We start from the raw sequence: 24249 nt of genomic DNA on the forward strand, positions 1-24249 counted from the left end.
GCCAGCCGCCTATGGAGTCGCGCCGTGATTGGCCGACGCCCACGCCCGTCGGAGCGGCGGGATTCGCCATTCGCCACTCGCTCCGCTCCGCTCCCCGCCCCCCCAACGCCTCGCCCTCTCAGTCGCCTCCTCCCCTCCCGGCTCTTCCTCGGCCCCCTTTCCCCGCCCGTCCCCGCCGCATCTCCCCTGTCCAGCTGGGCGGGGACTGCTATACGACTCTGTAAAGTCTGTGAGTCACTGCACAACCCATCAATCCAATTAAATGTCTTGAGCGAGCGAGCAGGGGGTGCTACCGCCGCCGCTCGCCCCGCCGCGGCCGCCCCTGCTCGAAGCGCCCCTCTGATCCATGGCTGTCTGTCTGTACTTGTTACGGTGTAACCTCCTCCTCCTCCTCCCTCTCCTCAGGAGCCGCTGCAACTTCCCCTCTGCCAGCCGCCTCTGCTTGGGGACTGCAAAGGCATGGGATAGATCCAGAGCCACTTCTCTCTATCTCCCCTCCAGCCCTCGCTCAATTTCCCCCCTTTAAATTAAAGTCTGTTCCTCGCTCCTCGTCGTTTTAGAGATTTGTCAGTCCATTATTTCCCCTGATTTATTTTCCCTCCCTGGGGCAGGGGGTCGCAGGGGCCGGTGGGTTTATTTTAGGGAAGGGGCTCTCCACCCCCACCTCCGTTCCCCCTCCTCCTTTTTCGGCGGTGACTTGATTGCCCTGCTCCTCTCCGCTCCCACCCCTCGAACTCACCGTCCCGCACTCGAGTGACGCACCGACACCCCCCGCCCACAGCCCAGACGTCCCCTCCCTCGCTGCCACCCCGACCCGTCTCGGAGCTGGACCCGGTGCCGACTTCTTCGCAGAAGGGTGAGTACCGTCTTGGGTTTTGGGGGGATCTGGAAAAATGTAGCCGGTCCACTTTGGGGAGGGCAGGGATCACGTTGTGGGCTGGAGGTTCCTGGTCCGGCGTGGATTTGAGGTGGCGACTGCCTCCCTCCCTCGCTCCCTCTTCCCTCCGCCCCTCGACTCCTTATTCACCAGCTTTGCTGTATTTTCTAGGTATTGCCAGACTTCCACCATCGGGGCATTATAACGCTTATAAAATGAGCGGTAATGGCATGTTTTCTGTCTTTAGGATGCTTAGTGAGCGGTAATAGTCAGCGATGGGATCTGATAGACTCTGACCTGCAAAAAGTGTAAAACGTCTAATGGGTACATTTTACTCTAAATCAAAGTTAAACTTTTATTTAATAAAGGCAAAGCAAAAGATATTTCTAATTTGAATGTGTGGGGATAGAGCAAGGGAAGACAGGTTGCCTAGTGGCATGGCTTAGTATTTTTATTTTAAAATAGTTTTATGGGCTTCCTTTTGAAAAAAATATGAATTCAGTATTAAAGACTATGAAGTCTTTGAACCTGTTGGAGGAAAGCAAGGTAAGATGGAAATCCAGCTTGACACTTCATCTTTATCTCACCTCTATTCAAGCAAGGCATTACCACACAGAATTTTTTACTTCTCAGTCCCAGGGCACAGTGGGATGTGTTAAGGATAAATATGGATTTTTTTTTCTTTTGATATCCATTTTTTGGTATACTTCATTGCTCTTAAGCAATGTCATGCTACAGAATTTTGTAAAATTTAATTTTGTTCCTTGGTTGTGGGTGACTCAAAGGTACAGGTACCTGCTGCCCATATATGCTTTATGAGAATATATGCATCTTTAATATTTGCCTTATGCATCTTTAATATTTAATTTGAGATAAAAGTAAAAATTATGAGAAATAGTTACTCTGAATCGGCTTCTGAGGTCACTTGTGAGAATTCAGCCTATTTAAAAATTTAAAAATTCAGAAATACTCTTTTTGAATCAAGTTCTGGTCTAGTTGTCCACAAGATTCAAATTAGGCCAAACCAAACATGTTTTGAAATATTAAAGTACAGGAAAGGCCTCTTAGTAGTTCATTCTCTCCTTCTCTTTCAGACTAACCAGAATAAGTTGTTACTAAATTTAATTTTAAAGAATAGACTGTTCCTGTACTGAAATCTGCCAAGTTTCTACAGAAAGATTTCTTTTTAAAGAGCAGAAATGTGTTTATGATCAACCCAAAGTAGTAATGTTGACTCAAATGTAAAAGCTATCGTAAGGAAATGCTTGTCATAAGCCCCAAAACCTTTCAAAGTGTTTAGAAGACTTATACAAAGCCTTTTGGAATTGTTTAATAAATATTTTCTATGGCCTTTTTCATGAGTCTAAGACTGAATCATTGAGAGGCCTTCTAGCACAGTGGAGCCCTGCTGCCTGAGTTTGAATCTTGCCGCCTACCCTTGATGGCTGTCTGACCTTGGGCAAGTTTCAAACCTGGCCTGTGCTGGTTTTCTCCTGCAAATGGAAGGGATGACTTTTCCTCAAAGGGTTGCTATAAAGGTAAATAAGAGAGTGCATGTCACAGAGCATTGGGTGTTAGCTGTCCCATCATCATCACCATCTGCAGGGAGGTGTAGTGATTCTAAGTGTGGCCTTCAGAACCAAGCTCTTTAGGTTCAAGTCCCAGAATTTCCTCTTGTTATCTTTGTGACCTTGGTCAAGTTAACTTAAGATTCCTCATCTGTAAAATGGGAATAATAGCAGCAGTTGCTTCATACGGTTATTGTGAGGTTAGAGTGAGTTAATTTATGCAAAGGTCTTGACTAGTGTTTGGTATGTCTTTTCAAATTTAATTCTCTTTTGTTCCTTGTATGTCTTGAAACATGGATGGCTATATTTTTTAGAGGTAAATTTTTGGTAATGATAAAGATTTATTGCCATCAATGAAATAAGCAGAATTCTTATCATTATGCATGATGTTTTGTTGGATTTATACTTTTAAACTGGAGTTTATATGGGTCTTTATGAAATTTAGTTATTAGATGAGTTGAGTCAGTCCCTCTTTCATTTAGATTTGCATAACAGATTGTATATACCTCTATTATAATGGTACCTATCACACATTTGCTGTTAACCGTGATTTTCTCCTCTACTAAACAGAAAGTTTTTTGAGGGTGAGAATAGTGTTTCATTTGTGATTTAATCTCTGGTGCCTAGCAGAGTGTTGGGTACATAAAGAAGCTTAATGGATATTGTATAATAAATTAAATACTGTTATTCTCAAGTTGTTTATGAGTAGTTGAATAACATAAGTGATAGTATGGAGAATACTATTATTAGTATTGAATTGAATTTTTACATTCTCAATTATTATTTTTGTAAATAGAGAGTGAGGGGAATTACAGTATAACTTACGTTTTATTAAGAACATACTTTTCATTTTGAAAATTAAACTTGAAATAGTCTGAAAAGTGCATACTGAATATCTTTGTTTGTCATCTGACATGTCCGTTTTTTATTGTAAGACTTTCTGTCTCCCAAACTTTGTCACTAAGTTGGATGTTATTACAATTAATATGAATTATACAGATTCTATTTTGAATGTCCCAAATGATGATATGATGTTGTTATTGGCTTCAGAATTAATAATAAGAGTCTCATGCTCTACCGACTGAGCTAGCCGGGCCAGAATTAATAATAATAAAGAGAATTTATCAGACTCACACTGTGAAAATAAAGCAACATCATTTCCTTAAGGTCCAAATCTTATTTCTCTTTCCATTCAAGAGTGAGACTCTTTTTTCTTGAGCAGTCTTAATAAATAATTAACTTTTGAAATAGCTGTAGTAAATAGTGTAATAGGAATCATAAAGGAGGTATATGCAATTAGTAAGTAAAACCCTTAAACTTTAAACTTCAGTGCACACTTAATAGGCATTGCACAATTGGGGAATATATTTTTTTAAATAAGGAAAATTGATGGGGCCTACCAGCTGCTTCGTTTCTAGAATCATTCTGTTTTACTTGTCAATAAAATGCAATTTAATTATTGTGCCCTCTGAAATTATAAAATGCAAGAAATGGCTTTCATGAAAGAGATATCCTCAGCAAAAAAACCTGAATACTGATCTACTCAGGAGTGTACAGTGTTTCATAACATTGTTTAAAACTTTTCAAATACGTGAACTATCTACTACACCGTGGATAACTCTGTATACATAATCCTTTCTTTAACTAAATCATCAGTTACCCCATTTAGCTGAATATATTGCATTTTTATTGGCTAAAACAATCAATTTAGTAAACTTGCACTTTTTTTTTCCCATGTATTTTTAAAGCAGCCTATCTCAAATGAAACTTAAAAACATTGACTTATGGACTCAGAAACTACACTTAAGTGTCTGGTCTGTGAGATGGGAAGTTGCTTATTTTTCGCTTGACACATTTTATCATGACATTGTTTCTGTAGCTCATATCTCTAGTATGTCCTTAGAAGACTCATTGGGCCAGGGGAAAGTACAGGAAAGGCCTCTTAGTAGTTCATTCTCTCCTTCTCTTTCTCATATCATTGACATTTTTGTGAAGGCATTGGAGTATTTATTAGCATTTTACAGATGTATATGATGTCTCCAACTTTTAAAAAAGCAATGTTTCTGATGAAGAACTGTGTGGAAAGAAGAGGAGAGAGGGATGGAAATAACTTTTAGGACTTGTGATTTCTATCCTTGTCTTCTAACATTAAGAAAATGGATAATTGTGTACTCTGCTAGTGATCAAAAGGAGGGGAAATAATATATGCATTATCTATTGACAGACTTAGAATTGAGGTCCATGGAGTTCTAGACTGAGCAGTGCTACTGATTGGCACGTGACCTTGAGCCGTACACTTCACTTCCACTACTCCCCATGTTCTTATCCTTTCAATGGGAAGAGGGAAGGCAGTTACTCTGCCCTCACTCTGAGAGGACTTTGTAGGGGTTGTAAGTGCTTTTTAAAAGCATTGGAGAAGGGCAAAATGCAAGCAAATACAAAATAAACATTAGCATTTAGAAATGGATGTTTATTTACCATTATTTAAAAATTGTAACCTTTTAGATCTTTTGTCTGAAGGGCATTTTTCCTTTTAACTTTGTATTTGAAGAGACTTCTTACTGGTGTGTTCACAAGAATATGTAAGGTACCTTTTAAAGAGACAAGGAACTTTGGTTTAATTGAATGGGATTTCAATGTTAACATTGAATTTTGGTGTATCCTGAGTTATAGCAGATGTTGATGTTGAAGAACAAAGTATGTATCGACGAGATAACTCATTTTACTAAGTTAAAGCTTGTAAAACCTGCTCATGCATTGCAGGAAAAAAAATGTTCAGATATATCAGATTCCATTAGAAGTTATATTCAAAGAGAAAAATTAATCACATTATTTACTTTCAAATTTCAAAAGGATTACTTGGCTGTAGGACCTCTCCTTATGCTCATTTATTTTGTACCTCAAATGTGAAATGTGCACATTTCAGAATATGTATAGTGGCTTGGAGGATTTCATTTATTCCAGCTAATCTTTTATTTGGGAAGGTGAGTGAAGACACGTGTAGAAAGGCTGTGTGTTAAGCAACTAGTTTTTTTTTTTTTTCTTCTGTCCCTAAAAATGAGTTAGCCGTCTTTAAAAGTCAAAAGCCCAGAGTTAGCACATTATGTAAGTTTTTTTGAATTTAGCTTTTCCTCTCCCTGGTTATTAGAGAAGAGTGGTCACAACCTCATGATGTTACTCACTTTTTTTAAGTGGAAATGAAATTCTAGTGTACTCAGAGTAAGACCTATTAAGACAAGTGGGACATATTAGAAATAATATTTATTCCATTTAATATTAAGTATAGGGAACAATGATCCTCAGATGCAAGGTTGCTAAACAGAAAGCAACTTTTAAAAATATATTGTCCTTTTGTCCTTATTGTTCAGTTTCCAACTGACAGAAACTTGGAACGATTAGCTTTCTTCTCCACTTTTGAACTTGAAGTCTACATTGGTGTTTATGATTTTGTGTGGTGGTATGTATAACTCTATATAGTACTGAATGTTTACTTTTAACATATTAAATAAAATGATCAAAACAGTCCATTCTTTACTTAAATTTGATCTGTTTTTCACTACCCTCTTCCCTTTGTCCTACCATTGTTTTCAATTTTCTTAGAGTTTCCACGAGTTTGTCTTTCCTTTAATGCAGCATCTTTCTTATTTGCTCCCATCTTCTTTTTGCATTGGTTTCTTTTCCTCAATCACAGCAGGTTTTTTCTTTAGCTCTCTTTTGCCTTTGCCTCTGTATAAGGTATGGAGTAGGAGTTTTCATTTAGTTCAGTCTGCTTTTATGAGACTGAGGCAAAATATAAAATTTTCTGTATAGAAAATTTGCTCTGCCTTATCTCAGCAGATGAGCTCTCTGATCATCTTATCTACACAAGACTTGAGGAGCTATTTTGTAAACCTACAACCAAGTTTTAGCTTACGTGAGGTGGTGAAAAGGGAAAACTGTGACATATTTATTATTTACTGCTTTTTCTGTTAATCTCTTTTATTGGGGGATACCCACAGCATTTTTTTCTGTCCACATTACCTTGAAACGTCTCAAACATCCCAGCCTTGTTGTCCTCCTTTTGCTCCGTGTCCAGGGCGCTGGTGAGCTCCGGAGCTGTCTCAGCAATGACCATCGCCACCTGACCATGTTGGGGGTGGCTGGCCTGAGAACATCACATTAGACGGGAAGAGCAGCTCCTTTGTTTTGTTTTGTTGTTAACTCCTTAAAACCAGACAGAACATCAGACCATGTCCACTGTGAGGTTTTCCAGGGTTCACCATTGTTGAATGATTAATGGTTCCTGGTGAAGTAACCATCAGCTTTATTGTCTTCCATGGCTTCAACTCAAATGAAATGTATCCCTTTGAGTTAACTTTTGTTTTGATTTTAAGGGTTCTTTTCACCCAGAAAATCAAAGGGTATGAAAATGAATATGGATTTTTAAACAAAAAAGATTTACATAAAAATCCTTTGAGTAGAAAGTTTCCTAAGGACCCAAATCCATTGATTTGGAGAGAATGTTTAACAGTTTCCCTAAATATCTGACATTATTCAGACATCAGTAGCAGAAAACCTTTCAATTTGATTAAACAAAATGACTCCTCCTTTTGATTTAGATAACAAACAGTTCATTGTTACTTTTTAATTTAAACAATTCAAATATAAGGTTAGATAAACTGCATTTTAGAGTTGATTAAATAAGAGATTTTTCCAGAAATTGTACTTTGTGAAACCTATGCCTCATGAAAAATTTGATCTTTTCTTTTTTTGCACACCTATATCCCATTCCTGGTTTCCATTCATTCATTTATTCTGTTCATTCAACAGATATTTACTGAACGCTTACTGTGTATCAGCTATTCTTACTAGGCACATATATAACAGCAGAAAGAGACAAATATTCCTGTCCTTGTAGAAATTAAATTCCAAACCATTGTGGTGTGTATAGAGCTTGTTATTTACTATATGGAGTAGTCATAACTAAACATTGTGTAATATTCTGAAAAAAAAGTAAGATTTCTTCATATGGATTTTATGTCCTTCGACTTGGTATAAAAGGAATCCTAACTCCTGAAACAAAACTCCATTTGAATGGACAATTATCATTTGAGTTTGAGTTGAAATATTAAACACCTATAATACTGCTGGATGTTTCCACTAGAAATCCTGAAATCATCCTCATTTATGAACCCTGGGAAACCTACCAGTGGTTAGGGTTTGAAATTTCTCCTTGGTTTTCTTTACAATTTTATTTATTTATTTATTTTAAAGATTTATTTATTTATTTATTTATTTGAGAGAGAGAGAAAGAGAGAGAGGGCCCACATAAGCGGGGGGGGGCGGAGGGCAGAAGGCAGAGGGAGAGGGAGAAGCAGATTCCCTGCCGAGCAGGGAGCCCTATGCAGGGCTCGATCCCAGGACCCCAAGATCATGACCTGAGCTGAAGGCAGATGGTTAACTGACTGAGCCACCCAGGCACCTCTTCTTTACACTTTTAAAGTTGTTTTCTCCCTTTGCTTTGTTTTCTTTGTGACAGAGCCTGAAAAAAATGTGTAACGCTGAAAATTGCGCAATGGAAATGTAGTCATCTCAGCTATATTGCACAATTAACAAGAAAATCTTAAGTTTGCTCTGTCTAGTGTACGTAAAGAACTAATTTTTTGTTTCCCTGATTGTCAAAACCATGTAATTTCTTAAAGAAACAAATAAAACCCTTAGTATACATTTCCACCCCAGACATTAGATATATCTCAGTGTTTTTGCAGTACAAATAGCATTAATATGATATATCATATAATTATTTTTAAATTTTTATTTGTAAATATTTGATACATGTCCCAAGTGCTTGGGGTTATCAGAGACTAATAAGACATGGCACCTGTTCATAATGGTGTTCACAGTCCATTTGGGGAGACAAAAGATCCCCACATGAACATTAACTCTCTTGTATTAGGCAATATGGGATGTAGGTTGGTGGGAAGTCTCCTGTGGGCCGCAATAGTAAGCTGAGTCCTAGGTCCAATGGACTTGCCTTCTGGAGGCCCTGGCTGGCCTTCATGGGACTCCCATCTGTCCTGTTCAGTTGGGGCAAAAATGATTAGCAGGCTTTCTTTGTGCCTTAGGCCCCTAAGGGTAGTGCAGTCCCCTTTCTAGCTACTGCAACTGCTCAGCAAGGAAGGGAAAGGAGAGGGAACGAAGCCCACATCCTGGCCATTTCTTTGATTCACTAGCAATGCCTGTGGGAAGCAGAAACTGTGCCTGAGAATGGAATATATATAGATACTGTGGATATGGTTTAGGTTCTTGGGGCCACAAATTCTTCCATAGTTTTAGGAAGACTGATATATTAATGAGGGCCCTGTAAACAAGGGGAGTTTCCTGAAAAGCGGAAGCAACACTGAGAAGGGAGGAAAGAAGGGTAGACAGAGGCTTTTGTCGGTTACTGGAGATACACTTTCTTCCTTAGTTTTGCCTGGAGCAGCCCTACCTGTGACATAGGCATGCTCTGGACCTAATATGCCAAATTTAGGAAGTCTGTATGTATTGCTATAATATGTAGATGTAATCTTTCTAAATTGTTTTGCTTCAGAATTAGCCAAAATTCTTGATACATGTGTGTATTTAAATTCTCAAACATAATGCTGTGTGCCTATGGCTTTTGTTTTCATTTCCCTGGGTATTTGAAAATATTAAGAATTTCTTTGTTTTTATTTTTTATTTATTTATTTATTTTTTTTTTTAAAGAGATTTTATTTATTTATTTATTTTTTTTTTTTTAAAGATTTTATTTATTTATTCATTAGAGACAGAGAGAGAGAAGCAGAGGGAGAAGCAGGCTCCCAAGGAGCAGGGAGCCCGATGTGGGACTCGATCCCAGGACCCTGAGATCATGACCTGAGCCGAAGGCAGACGCTTAACCATCTGAGCCACCCAGGCGCCCAAGAATTTCTTTGTTTTTAGAGTACACTTGTTTGTTTATTTGGACCTAAATCTAAGATAGAATAATACATCAAATGCTTGTCTCTTAGATTAAATTAGAGGGAAAAAAATCCAAAACATCAATGTATATTTTATCTGTTGTTGAAAGTATTTGGACACTTGTGTATAGATTTCTTTATTGTTGTTATTGTTGTTGTTATTTTAAATAACAATTTCTATCAAGAATTTCTTTTCCTGGGGACACCTGGGTGGCTCAGTTGGTTAAGCATCTGCCTGCGGCTCAGGTCATGATCCCAGGGTCCTGGGATCAAGCCCCACATAGGCTGAGCAGGGAGCCTACTTCTCCCTCTGCCTGCCACTCCCCCTGCTTGTGCTCTCTCTCTCTGACAAATAAAAATAAATAAAATCTTTAAAGGAAAAAAAAAATTTCTTTTCCTGAAAACTATATCTGGGCAAGAACCGTCACACATCTCTTTGATTGGAAAGGCTGCCTAGGATAGTTATGTTCATTATCTTGATTGCTATGATGGTTTCAGGGGTATATACATATGTCACAACTTACCAGATTACACATTTTAAATCTGTGCATTTATTGTATATCAATAAAACTTTTTAAAAAGCCACTTAAGTCATAAGGTATATTTTCAAGATAAAATCCCTATTATAAGAATTATATTTTTAAAGTTTGTCATTTGTTTTTTTATTTCTCCTTTTATTTTATCTACCATTTATTCACCTCTATCCCATACCCCAGACACATATATTTTAAGGAAGACAAATAGAACTAAGGAGGCCTATGCGCCAGCTGAAATTTAGATATGGGACCTTAGAGAGCTTTTTTCCATATGTAAGACTCACTGGAGTATCTTTAAGTAAATTGCACACATTTGAACTTAGAGAATTGGAGTTGTGTATTTTTCAAGAAGTCCTCCTTTCCTTATAGTTTAACGGATTATGACTCATCTTTGGCCTGGAGTAAAGAACATGATTTTGGTAAGACCTTTTTCTTAAAAGAGGTTAAATAGCTTAATGCTTCCTCTTAAATATTGTTCCTTTTTTTTTTTTCATTTTTATAAACTGAATTTTGGCATGTGAAACCATAGACTCTATGAGTAGATTTGTTTAGGAAGAACTAAGTCTGCTCCACTCTTCATGCCCCATGGTCTTGAGCACAGCACAGAAGGGTTAGTGATGGTTTACTATTAATTGAATATTCCTTATGTCACCCAATGTATGTTTCAGGGAAATTTCTTTATTGTTGGATTAATGCTTAAGTTTAAAACACTGATGATTTTTCATGAATAAAAAATAGTCTAGAAAAATTTTCAGAGTAGTCTTAACAGGATTGGGACTATCCGAGTTGTGACTTCAAAGTTCAGGCTCTTTCTACCATACCAATGATACACATTAGGATTACCTCACACAACCCCGGGGTGAGGCCCTCATTTAAGTATTTTTTTTTAAGTCCCCAGATTATTCCAATGTACATCCACACTATTTCCCACACCATATTCCCCCACACTCAAACTTTCTACTGCAAAACTTTCAAACATGTAGAGAACTTGGAAGAGTAAGTCAACAAACACCCATATTCTCTCTACCTAGACTCAGTAATTATTAACCTTTTGCTGTGTTTGCTTTATGGCTCACTCTTCCTTTTTTTCTCTACATACATACTTTATTGTACCATGTGAAAATAAGTTTCAGACATCATGACTCTTTACCATTAAATGCTTCAGTATACATCTTCTGGGAATAAAGACATTCTCCTACATAACCACAATACCATTATCACACCTAAGAAAATTAATAATAACTTAGAATGCTCTTTAAGAGCTCAGTTCCACTTATTAAAGGCATATGAATTCATATTCTACTAAAAATTAAATGCATATGAAATGAGAAGTTCTTCAGAATATGAAATTCTGGGAATTCTTGCTAGTGATATGTTTCTCCTCTGTGTTTGCTTAAAACCTTTTGATGAGGTAAATGCATTTTCCTAATGTATGGTGAGGTAAGATCCTTCCTAGCTCTCACATCGCATGATCATGTCATGAGAAAAAACACTTACCAGAGTTCATGCCACAGTGCGGTTTAGTGGAAAAAGCCCAGTCTCAAGCCAGAATGATGTTGGTTCAAACACTTGCTCTGCCATTTACTGCAGGTGACCTTGGAGAAATAAAATTCTTGTATCAGTTAGGACGCTGTCAGAAACTACCTTCAGGCTCACTGGAGTGATCAGGAGATTTATTATTTCACAAGAAATCCAGAGGTAGGACAGGTTCCGTGGTTGGTCAATTCTGTAGTTTAGGTTCTTAGCATCTTCCTGCTGTGCCAGACTCCTTACCAGCTCCAACTTTATTTTGGGCTCCTTCCTCAAGCTGGTTCACATCCATATGTTATGGGATTCAGATGAAGTCAGAAACCTCCCCACAGGTGTGGACTGTCCGTCTTTCTGTCTGATTGGACATCTCTACCCACTTCTGGACCAGTGACTTGGATTAGGGTTTTCTTAGGGAGAAGAAGGGAGGAACGGACGTGGGGTATACCACTAACAATGTTCATTACTCCTCCAAGCCTCAGTTTTCTTTGCTGTAAAATAAGAACAATGATGTCTACTTCTGTGATTATCAACTGACATAAAATAAGTAAAGCAACAATCACAAAGCTGATGTTTAATAATGCTAATTCCTATTTTATTTCTCTCCTGTTCATCTTATAAAAAATTCTGTCTTCTTTTGACACTGCCACACTACATACTAGTAAGCACATAATAAGTGACTCTCCCTTAACTGGTCCCTTGCGTGTCCTCTCACCTCAGTATGTAAGGCAAAACATTTTATGTGAACTTTGCAGATTGGTCAGATACCCTCCATTAACCTATTTTGACCCATCTTATTTTTCCTTATATATTTCAACTTCACTTTATATTATTGCAGAGCCAGGGAAGGGAAACTGTCAACTGTGGGTATGTATTTATCAAGATCCGGATCAAATGTGAGCAAAAATCTCTTTAATGTCACTATCTGTAAAAACAACACGGTTGAGATAGATTTTCCCCTTTTATTAAAATAAATGCACCATGACCTCTGAAAAAGTCAGCAAAATAAAATGCTATATTTGAAATACAGTATCTTATTTGTCCAGGATAGACCAGATCTTTGATACTTTGGGCAAATCTAGGCTTATCATCGTAGTTTAGCAACTCTGACTTCTTCAGAACCTACTTTCTAAAAAGAATTGTGTCTTGTTTACCAGCAAATCTTTTTTTTTTTTTTTTTTTGATTGTTTGGTCTTGAACCTTCTTTCACCCACCGTGAGAAAGTCATCTTCCAAAATGGTGTTTTCCAATATGTGTGAACACTGGAGGGTCTTTGTTCAGGCATGCCCTTTTCAAAATATGTAGAGAAGGATTGTCATATTTTTCTCCCTATGGAATTTCTAAAGCACTTCTGAAACACCTGTGAAGTTCTGCAAAATTATTATAACCCAATCACGCGGGAAGATCACCACCTTGTTTTTTAATTTTCTTCCTAAACGATGGGATCACTCTTAAAGGGAAGTTATTGCTTCTTCTTGACCCCTCAAGTAAAATATTGAATTCCTGCTGACCTCCATGGCGAGAAAATTGAAGAATGGTGACAAGCCCGGTGTCTCTCCTGACTTGGAAGATGCTGAACCTTGGCTCATCTTTTTTCCGTTACAGTTTTTTTACTTTGTCTTTAATTTTGTTGATGAAGCATCTATTGATCTAGTCGGCTCTGTGAATACTGAAAATGGTCATATTTTGAGTGGTTCCATCCATAATTCAAACCTTCTGCTGGCATGAATCATTTCAGCCAGAGGGATATTTTCTATTTTTATTGATTGATTGATTGATTGATGTATTTATTTCAGAGAGAGAGGGAGAGCACATGTGTGAGGGTGGGAGGGGCAGAGGGAGAGAGAGAGAGAACTCCAAGCAGACTCTGCGCTGAGTGCATGCCCAAAGCGGGGCTCAATCCCACGACCCTAGAACACGACCTGAGTGAAAACCAAGAGTCAGTCGCCCAACTGACTATGCCACCCAGGCACCCCCAGAGGGATATTTTTTAAAGGAACTATTTAAGTGTGTGTTGATGCTTTTTATACATCTCAAATGAAGGTTCTATAAATGTTTAATTATGAAGCAGCACAATCAAAGCAGAACTCTGAAATAAATTATCATTTTATTAAAGAAGCCAGATAAGGGATGCTGTGGCTATAACTTTAGTTAAAAGTGCTAGAGTTTTGGAAAAAAAAGTTTGAAATTTCTATTGCATTTCCTCAATCTGCTATTGGTTTCTTTAAAAAAAAGGGTGACATGTGATTATAACTCATGAAACTTGGTTTTGTTTGGGCAGATTTTTAATTTTAGTACCTTGCCGGAAAGCCTTTTGGACAGGATTCCCTTTGCTGTGTAACAAATGCTTTTACTGTTTAGTTAAGGTTTGCTACCAGTAGCTCAGAGGCTAAAATGAAAAGTGAAATGGCTGTTGTTTCCCATCTAATACCAGATTTTATTTTTATTTCCACTACCCAGTGTTAAAAAAAAAAAAAAAAGAAATGAAAAGAAAGCAAAGATCGAGATCCAAAAGCTGAAACTAAAATTTAATTTCCTAACTAGAGTCAGGCTGGCTTTGCCATGATGTGAGGAGTCATACGTAGGAAACATTTGTTCATAGCTATACAGTTGGCCATACTAATTGCCGGGATTAGTAGTTAGATCGGCATGTATTCCTGTCTTCAGACAATCAGGCACGTAAAAAACAATCAAGGCTAAGCAGTTGGGATTGACTCAACTTTTATAACTCCCTACTGAGAAATGTTTCAACTGTGCTTCTTGAGAGAATGGAACACAAATCTAAGTGATAGTGGGTTGGAGAGCAGTGCATTAATTGCTTCTTTTACTCAGGACTTTAATGATAGAGTAATTGCCAGAGCTTTCTTTGTTTCTTTCTTGATTCTATCATTTCTGTATTCTGCTTGGAGCTTCTTATGTGTGGGGTCTAAAGTTGTATGGAATAGATTCTGAGGGCACACTGCTTTTGTCCCAGATCATTTATTGTTTTCACTTTACATATGGAGTTCTTATTTTGACTGAAAATCACAGCATGATCAATGAAAAATTTTTGACCAGCTAAGAATAATATATTTACAGTGGCTTTTAAAAATTATTTGGAAAAGAGATTATACTTGGAGAATAATTTTTGTTATTATTTCTGGAAGACCCAGTGCCATGGAAAATTTTAGGGCTATGAGTCCATTTTGCTATATTGAGCATTGTGCCATTCAGTTTATACATCTTTAACTATATGCTATGTGACTGAGTCATGAAGTATTTGGGGATACGTATGGTCAACTTGAGTTTGAGAAGTGATTTTTAAAAAAATTGTAGCTGGACAAAAGCGAAGGGTCATTTGAGAGTATTGGAATTGTGTTATGTTTGAAAAACTTGATTGTCAGAAAATTTGTCTGTAATTAGCCATACATTTAGATTTATTGTGAACCAAGTCATGGACTCTGCTGGTGGTGCAGCCCATCTTTCTCCCAACTGAGCATGAAAACCTGGTAGTACGGGGATGATCCTGTCTTCTCGGCATGGTCAAGTTACACAGCGGCTCCTGTCACATGTTATCGCTAACATAGTGACTACCAAGTGGTGAGTGTGCTACCACGGACATGGGTCATGAATTTTTGGTTTTGTTCTTTGCAGTACTTATGCACCGTAAGAGCAGTATCATGACAACTGAAGCATTTTCTATTTGGGCTAATTTAGGATCATCAGTAGAGACATAAAGGCATTTGACCACTCTTTTTTTTTTTTTTTTTTATGTTTTGCTCTCATGTGATGACAAGACAGGGAGATGGACAAAGAATCAATGTTGGGGGTGATGGAGGAGAGGTGCTCGTTGCCACTGCTTTTTGTTCGTCTGTGTGATCTACTCATCATTTCTTACAGCCTCTGGCAGCTGTTCTGGTGACCTAGGTTTCACTTCCTTTGCAGAAACTGTGACTTTTATTTTTGAATAATTGATGAGTAAGAAGGTGTTTTTTTAAGAAATGGATTTGCCATTTCCTAAAATAAAGTGGAAGCCTTTTGCTTGCTTATTCTGCTTCATCTTCTTTTTTTTTTTTTTGAAGATTTTATTTATTTATTTTGACAGAGAGAGAGCGAGAGAGGGAACACAAGCCGGGGTGGGGAGGGGATGGGAAAGGGAAAAGCAGGCTTCCTGCGGAGCGGGAGCGGGGAGCCTGATGCGGGGGCTCGATCCCAGGATCCTGGGATCATGACCTGAGCCGAAGGCAGACGCTTAACGACTGAGCCACCCAGGCGCTCCTGCTTCATCTTCTATTAGGCATTCGTACACTTGTAGGCATAGTTGGTGTGAGAATTACTCTTTTTGAAAACTTTCCATTTGGTTTTTGGTCCAAGTGGTTGATGTTCCAGCTAGCAGTATCCCTGCTTCTTACCTGAGGAATATAAAATGAAATGCACTTTGGAATACTTATTCTTTAACTTTTGAATATTGGATGCAGGTATTAGTACAAACTTACTGTGACGAGAAGAAAAGAGACATGTTTATGACTAGCGAGAAATTCTTGGCAAAGAGAAGTTCTGTCCTGTTCCGTCAGTTCCTGAGATGGATCTGAGTTTTCTTCTATTAGGTGTGTCTTCGAAGTTGAAATGATTCAGTAGTCACCTGCGAGCATTAGTGTATTGAGTCCTTGGAACTCTTCGTACTCCCAGCGAGGCAGTTTATGAAGCAGATGCACAGCAAGCATGTCCGTTATGACTTTTCTAACTAGTGTGCCACGCAGCGGATGATGTTTTGGTGTACTGGACTGTGGCAGTGAGAGCACGACGTGTCAAGTAGAAACTCAGTTATAACTGTCTACTCTTCTTATGCCCTCATTTTCTCAGTGTGCTTTATGGTGATCCTGTCAATTTGATGGCCAGACAACAAAAATAAATCCCAAATAGTTGATTTTAGAGTTTTAAGTTGGTTGGATAGGGGAAAACATTAAGTATGAGGATGACTATCAATTTGGTTTCTCTTACTATTCCTCTTGCTGGTTGCCTTATCAGTGGACTTCATTACTTTATATGCAGTTTTATTTCTTTTAAAAATAAAGTTCATGAACTTTGTCCTGGTTCAGGATGTTTGAAGCTCTGCTGTAATCACTGCTCTGTTCAGCCAATAAAATACTTGTAATTGTAAAACATCTGTGACTGTCAGACCATTAATGTTCCCCTGTGTGCCACCATTTTATCATTGTTTTGCATCATCATTGACTTGTGTGTTCAAGTATTCTTCACCACTTGAAGGAATGAAGCCAGTAACAGGCATTTTCAAGTATAATCTAAACCTACTTCTCTATTTTTCTACAGGGTTTTCTGGCATCCTTTTTTTTTTTTCCTTACTCATTCCATGTTAAGGAGGAGCCCAGGGATGGCCTTTCAGGTTTCTTGGTGTGTTTAGGAAGATGTGGCCAATGTTACTTGCTGGAACTGGCCCTGAAAAAGTTGAACTGGTGCCATATTTTTCATGCTACTGTTATGTCTAACTATAAAATGAAAGAAGTGCTAATAACACTTCCTACTTGTTTAGCACGTTTTCCTCCCCAACTCTCAAAGGAGTTGGCCAATATCAGGCTGGATTCCCAGACCGTGTTTTTATTATTTTCTAGTTCCTGTAGTGTATTGTAATGTTACACAAGACTTCCGCGAGTTAACTTCTTTTCTCTTATGTTTTCCTAAAAATTGGAAACGAATCTTTGCTATTATCATCCCCATTTCTCAGATACTGAGACTAAGGCTCACCTTGGCTAGGTATTTGACCTAGCATTTTACGTTAATCGGCAGCAGAGCCAAAAATAGAACTCAGAATTCGTCCTCCACTTCATTTGTTACTGAGCCATAGTTTCTCTTCTTTTCAGCTATGCTTACAGCAGGACCAAAGAAAATGCATCTTCAGGTACCAAAATATTTCCCACGTCCCTTCTTCAGTGTTCAAATGTTAAGATATACACTAGATTTATTGTCTGAAGTAAAGTTTCAATGCCAGTTATAAACATGATCTGTTGGCATATTATTCCTGATTTGACTGCCATCCCAGAAGGTGATGGATAGTTGAAGAAAGAATATAATGAATGCAGTCCCTATTTTCTTTTGCCCTTCTAAATTTGATTTAATATAAAGTTGCTTTCTGCCAGGAAATTTCATGAATGGGCATATGTTAATAAGCCAGACTTTTTTTTCCCTTTATAGTAATAGACTTAACAAAATATCTCCCCAAAGTGGATTCAGTTGGCGTATGTTAATACTTGAGTGAGTACTTCCTGAGCTTATAGGAGGAAACAACTCCAGCCACTCCGTTTCTATAAAACTTGGTTACTGCAATCTGAATATATTTTTTGCTTTGAAATATATCCTCCATAATTCTTTCTGTTAGTGAATGTTTGTCGAACTTGAGGAGTCTGTTAAAACTAGAAGAATTGACTGTTCTGCTTTAAAAATACTTTAAAAAAATCAAACAATGAAGTTTCTGGGAGGGGCATTTCTTTTTTTCTTCAGAGTGACAAAAGTGAAAGTTGCATTTTGATCAGTTCTGATTAGTTGTCTTAGTGAAAACAGAAGACCCAGAGTGCTGGTGCACATATACAAAGCCGTTTTCGTGTCTTGGTGTGTCTGACCGCCCTCCCCCGGCCCCACATGAACTGTTGCATGTACACACATGCCACACATAAAGAGTCCATTCTTGCTCATAAGCAGCTGAAGGAGGCTGGCCACTGCGGTCTTCTGCTCAGTGGAAATTGGCAGCCTTTCTTCTCCTGTAAACAACAGCCTGACATCACCCCACGCAGCGGTGATAGTGGACCCACTTTAGAGATTCTCTTTTGGCAGGACTGTTGAAGGCCTGTCACTGGCTTCGGTCACCTTCAGCCGCACTTGAGTAAATGCAATGCAGGGAAATTTGCTAATGTCAGGAATACTGGATAGCCCTTTAAAACAGTCTGTAAAGTATTTATCCTTGAATTTGCACATAGAATCCTAACAAGAAATCTGTGTGATGAGCAGGAGAGCTGGACTTATTCCTGTTTTAGAAATGAGCTAACTGAAAAGCCCAGAGAATTAAAAAGTGAACAAGTGGTGGAATGACTGATATTCAGGCCTTCTAAGCACGGTTTTGTCTCTCTTTCCACTATTTTAAGTAACTTCTTTAGTAATTGTTAACTGTTGTATTCTGTTACTTCCGCTCCCTTCTAAAATGTGTGGAGATGATGATTTATGAGGTTTTTCTTTTTTTCCAGTGAAGACATCTGTGCATTAAAATCAGATATAATCTTGCTGCATTTGGGGACTCTTTGACACTAAGGTAACCTGCTCCCTTGCCTCAGAGAGAGAGCCTTTTGAAAAATCTAGTGTAAGTCTACACTCCCCAGCGTAATTGGAAAGATTTATTAACAAGATGATCCTGTTTTTCATTTGGCCTCTGAAAGCGACATAAAATTGAGAGAATGAATGATTACAATTCTTTTGTGATGTTAACTGGAAGAGACAAAACCAACATGAAAGAACTGTTCTATTAATCAGAAGTCAGATTTTTATTGGGAAGGAGAGGAGAGTCGAGCCACTGGTAAAAATGTTATTTATGTGTTATGTAAAATAGTTGTCTTTCTCACATGTCCACTTCTAGTGTATTTTCAGGCAGTTGCAAAAAGTGAAGAAGAAGAATTTTACCTTCCATGACTTATAGTTGCATATATGGCCTGGGAATACTTTAGGTTCGTAGATAACCCTTGGTTTTCTGTTCGTGACTCTGAGTTGGTTTTTCAGTGTGACATTAAGAATAGCGAGGGAGGGTGTTTAAATATGTGTAGACTATCCACAAGAAATTACTTGTACTTTAACTTCTCTGCGGACTGCCCCAACTTGAGCCAGCTCCCCTGATTCTGAGGTGTAGGTTTAGAGAATGCAAATTGATGTCGATTTTAGCTTAGCCCTGAGAGAAAAATGGCTAAAACTCTTATGTATTAAAAAGGCAAATGCAGTTTTTTAAAAAGCTGCTATCTAACACTGCACTTTGGAACACAGTAGGCACTCAAAAATGAATTTTAAGTGAAGCTGTGAGAATCAGAAGTTAACTGTGTTGGCAGCCTCAGGAAGCTAACATCTATACAGTAGCTGACTAAAATATACCCAGGGCGGGGAAAAAGTGCATTTGGGGTGAAGGAAATGTATTTTATTGTATAACTTAAAATGAACCAAAAGAGCTGTTGATTTTGTGTTTTATCTCGTCAAATGGGAAAAAAAGAGTCTTGCCTTTAAAAGATGATAGTGCCAGCTTTTAAAATGCCAGCAGGCTGAAGGAATAGAGAGGAAGTACATAAAATCTGCTTTTACAAAGAACACAAGTGACTCCCGTTTCACCAACCAAGAATGAGGAGTCCGTACCAGCTTCCAGTCGGAGCCACTCACTTCTGCTGTGCAGTGACGTCGGGACGTCTGGGTCCGCTGCGCGTGGCGCCGCCTTTGCAGTGAGCGGCCCGTGCAGTGTGGCACCGGCGCGGGCTTCCCCACCCCTGCCTGGGGAAGCCCGCACCCACGGCTTACAGGAACGGCCGCAGGGGGTCTGCCCAGCCTGGCTCGAGGTTCAGACAGCTATGCCTCAAGTGTCTCAGTTTATCATTGAACAGCAGCGGAGTTTCTCATCCCTGCAAGAAGCTGTTTGTAATGGTAAACAAGGAGTAGGAAGGGCAGGGGACAGATGTTAGACAAGTGAAGTCGGTGGTGGAGCCTCGGGAGAGCCAGGTGGGGCTTAGATTGTAACTCCTAAGTCGTGATCTCGCTGTCTGTTCCACGGGGGATCTGATAGGAGCAGAGAACAAAGGAGAAGTTGCATTTTAACCCTTCATAAAAGCATTAGCTTTCTTATTTTGACATTTCAGAGTTTGTTGAAAAACAGGATTTGGGCAGATTTGTTACAAGTAATGATACCAGGTGGATGGTGCGTCGTAGTTTGGAAGCCCTCTCAGGGGCATGGTCCTATTCCACACCCCCAGCCACCTTGTGAGCTAGTGCTCTTCCCCCTTCTAAATGAGGAGCGGACTTCTCCCTCAACGTTTATGGCTTGTTCAAGGCACCTAGGAGCGCAAGCAGTAGAGCTGAGACTGGAATCTCTGTCTTTTGACCTCTTGCTCCAGTATTCCCTTCACCAAACCAGAACCAAGCACTTTTGATAACACCCAGCTCCATGGTCTTCCCCATCTCTCACTCTCGTAGCTACACAGAAAACCACAGTCAGCAAATCCAGATTAGTAACCAAGTTCATGTTGCTCAGAGTAAGAGCACATAGACCATCAAAGGGGAACTTCTTGATTGACTTTGAAGTTAATACTCCAATAAAAAAAGAGGAGTCTTGTTATTTCTTACTTAGAATGGTAGTGCAGAATGAACCTTAGGGACTGTTCAGTTTTAATATACTTTTTAAAAAATCTAGAGTAAAGCATTTCCATAAGGAGAGTGAAACTTCAGTTAATTGCAGAGACTAGTCTTAGGGCTCATTCCCCAGATGCAGACGAGTGTGCGCTTTCTTTTAAAATGTACACCTCCCTGGGGCGCCTGGGTGACTCAGTCAGTTAAGCATCTGACTCTTGATTTCAGCTCAGCTCAGGATCTCAAGGTTGTGAGATCGAGCCCCACGTCGGGCTCTGTGCTCAGCGGGGAGTCTGCTTGAGATTCTCTCTCTCCCTGTCCCTCTGCCTCTCCTCCCCTCCATTTTTCATAAATAAATAAATAATAAATAAATAAATAAATAAATAAATAAATAAATAAACTCTTCCCTAAGCAGAGGCTACAGTTCCCATCCTAGGAGCTAATTTGATTTGAGCTTCCAGCAGACATTCCTGAGTATGTGCCCTGTGCTGGACCCAGACCTACAGGAGTGTGGGATCTAGTGGGGGAGGCTTCATCCAAGGTAAGGTGCACCCCATGCTGAGTGTTCAAACATTTAAAAGACTAGGACTGTCACAGATAAATTCATGGATAACCCAGATTTGGCCTCAGTCTTCTGGAAACATTTATGAAGAAGCTCTTTTTTAAATAACCTTCTATCTGTATGAAAAAAATGACAATTGTGACCACTTTGGAACGTTTCAGAAAAATGCTCCTCGTCCCTGAGAAGCTAAGTATAAAGATTAAAAGTAAATTAAAAGCAAACGAGGGGCACCTGGCTGGCTCAGTCGGTTAAGCATCTGCCTTTGGCTCAGGTCATGATCGCAGGGTCCTGGGATCTAGCCCCTCATCGGGCTCCCTGCTCAGTGGGGAGCCTGCTTCTCCCTCTCTGGCCCTCCCCCCTGCTCGTGCTCTCACTTGCTCTCTCTCTCTCTCTCAAATGAATAAATAAAAAATCTTAAAAAAAAAAAAGCAAATGAGATTGTTGGCACCAGATTTTTCTGTAGGTGTTGTCCCTACAGGTTTTGACTGAGAACATCGTATATTATTGTGCCTTGTTATAAAAGCTCTGCTGATAACTTTTAATTCCTTGGCATACATTTTCAAAAGCTGATGGCGAGCATGTCACACACTTGCTAGCCCTCCATGAGTGCTGTTCCGCTGAGAACCTGGAGAACCTTTTTTAACCTCTGATAATTTGGGCAATCTCCAAGTCAAGCTGAATTGATAGGGAATGCAGAAAATGATCAGAATAACTACAAGTCCCATTATATAAGAGATTACTTTGCCAACAAAAACACTCATGGAATGCCTTTATAGACCTTACTTGCATCAGAATTAAACTTGTCTTTCTCAGTAGCTATTTCCAAAGCTGAACAAACTGCATTGTGTAAATGGGTCAGTTTGTGCAGTATTCTGCATGAAATGTTCAGGTACACACAAAGGCAGTTGGATTATAAATTTTAAGGGCAAACTAGCCTCCAGTAAAGCAGATATAGGGGGAAGCTATGTTATATTCTTAGAGGAAGAGAAGTTTCTCTTTAATTTAAAAGCTGCGTTCAATTTCCCAGTCTCTTGGCTTGGATCATACTCACCTCTCTCAGCTCCAGGTTTTGCTCTTCAGCCAGTCTCTCTCTTCATTCTCTCACATTTCTGCCTCCAAGTCCTTGAATCACACTCAGCAGTACTTGGGTATAATCAGGCGATTCTGCCTTCCCTCTAGACTCCAGGGCCAAAGAACTCGATGGAATGATTTTGGATTAACTTTTTTTTTTTTTAAAGATTTTATTTATTTATTTGACAGAGAGAGAGAGAGAGCACGAGTAGGCAGAGAGGCAGGCAGAGGGGGAGGGAGAAGCAGGCTCTCCACTGAGCAGGGAGCCCGACGTGGGGCTCGATCCCAGGACCCTGGGATCATGACCTGAGCCGAAGGCAGCCACTTAACCGACTGAGCCCACAGGCGCCCCTGGATTAACTTTTAAAAAATAAACAGATATCCCATTGACTGAGGTCTGTGCAGTACCTTTCTACTGTAATGCTACAGGCTTCAAATCATGCCAAAGAAAGAGGCAAAATATTATAAATGGTGCATATGTGAACTTTGCTCAAGAGACTTCGAGGGTCCAACCTCCATTTACCATGTTTATCCCAAAGTGTTCTTTATTTCATTTTGGTAGTGAAGACCAAAGTTGAATTTCAGTAACAACCTTTTTATATTTATAGCTTTTTATGAGTTGTGCATTTTCCCTCTTAGATGATAAATGGTAGAGTGGGGGGAGTTCCATAGATTTTAGGGCAAGAACCCAAGTCATCATTCATTGGAATTTAAATTTTCAATTCATCACTTCAGCCCCCAAGACTTGAGGAGAATAGGCATTATGTGTCTCCCTATTTGACTGAAAGTGTCAGAAACCTATGAAAGTAACTTAGAAAACAGAGACTTGACTTAACAGAATCTAAGAAAGGCTTGGGTCACCAAACTGTGGAAAGTATAGACTTGCAGTTGCCTGAACGTGGCCAGAGTTCTCCTTCTTTCGCCTCTTTCTGCATGTTTGTTTCATTCCTTCTCATGGCAGACCATGTTTCCACAGAGTTGGAAACATGGCCACCAGCAGTTTATTTTATAGCTTCTGTCACTGAAAAGTTCTCTGGAGGCCAAGTTAAAAAAAATCATGGGGAACTCATCAGATCAATATAGATCACGTGTCCATTCCTGGAACACTCAGCAGGGATCAGGGAGGTGGGGGTCATGTAGGAACATGGGGACACATGTATTTACCCACACAACTAGAAGTGGGTGGGTGGCTGGGTATTTCCCCAGATAAGAAATGATTGTTGGGAAGAAAATTCTCCAGCACGTGTACTCACTACGACATGCCAGGCTAATGTCTTTCAAGTGTTTTGACAGAAACTCACAGTAAAAAATACATTTTACATTGAGGCACACATATACACATGTTTAACTGAAAAAAAAATTCATGAAGCAATATTCACCCTCACTATGGTTTAAGGCATTCTGATATTTTCTATTACATTGCATTGTAGTTCACTAAAAAAAAAAAAAAAAAAACTGATTATAATTCACCTAATTGATTTCATGACTCATTAGTGGATAATGATCTGTTGTTTGAAAAAATACTATGCTAGGCATTAAAAGTAGCAGGTAGTTCATGTGCAAACAGATACTTGGGCATGAATATTTATTGAGTCTTGAAGAAGTAACTTACATTTTAGAAAGATGCTGGAGTCTCAGGGTGACAAATAGTGACATGAATGCCCTTTCCAATTCCCGTGGTGGATAGGATGGTGCTTTTCCGACTGAAGAATCCTGGAACCACCACCCAGCCCTTTGTAAATTAAAGTAACTGAAACAAGCACTATGCTTGCACTTCACTCTGTTTTAGATT

The 24249-nt window shown here is 39.1% G+C and overlaps 1 protein-coding gene across 1 annotated transcript in view; it reads left to right on the top strand.

Annotated features, from left to right (window-relative positions):
- The first annotated feature begins 442 nt into the window (after window positions 1-442).
- SERTAD2 (SERTA domain containing 2) overlaps window positions 443-24249 on the top strand; it is a 108417-nt gene continuing 84610 nt past the window's right edge. The window contains exon 1 of the mRNA XM_032410844.1: window positions 443-856. The gene's annotated coding sequence lies outside the window, so the exon portion shown is untranslated. The remainder of the gene's footprint in view (window positions 857-24249) is intronic.

This window comes from Phoca vitulina, unplaced genomic scaffold, assembly GCF_004348235.1.
Source record: "Phoca vitulina isolate PV1807 unplaced genomic scaffold, GSC_HSeal_1.0 scaffold12, whole genome shotgun sequence".
In the NCBI taxonomy this organism is placed as follows: Eukaryota; Metazoa; Chordata; class Mammalia; order Carnivora; family Phocidae; genus Phoca; species Phoca vitulina.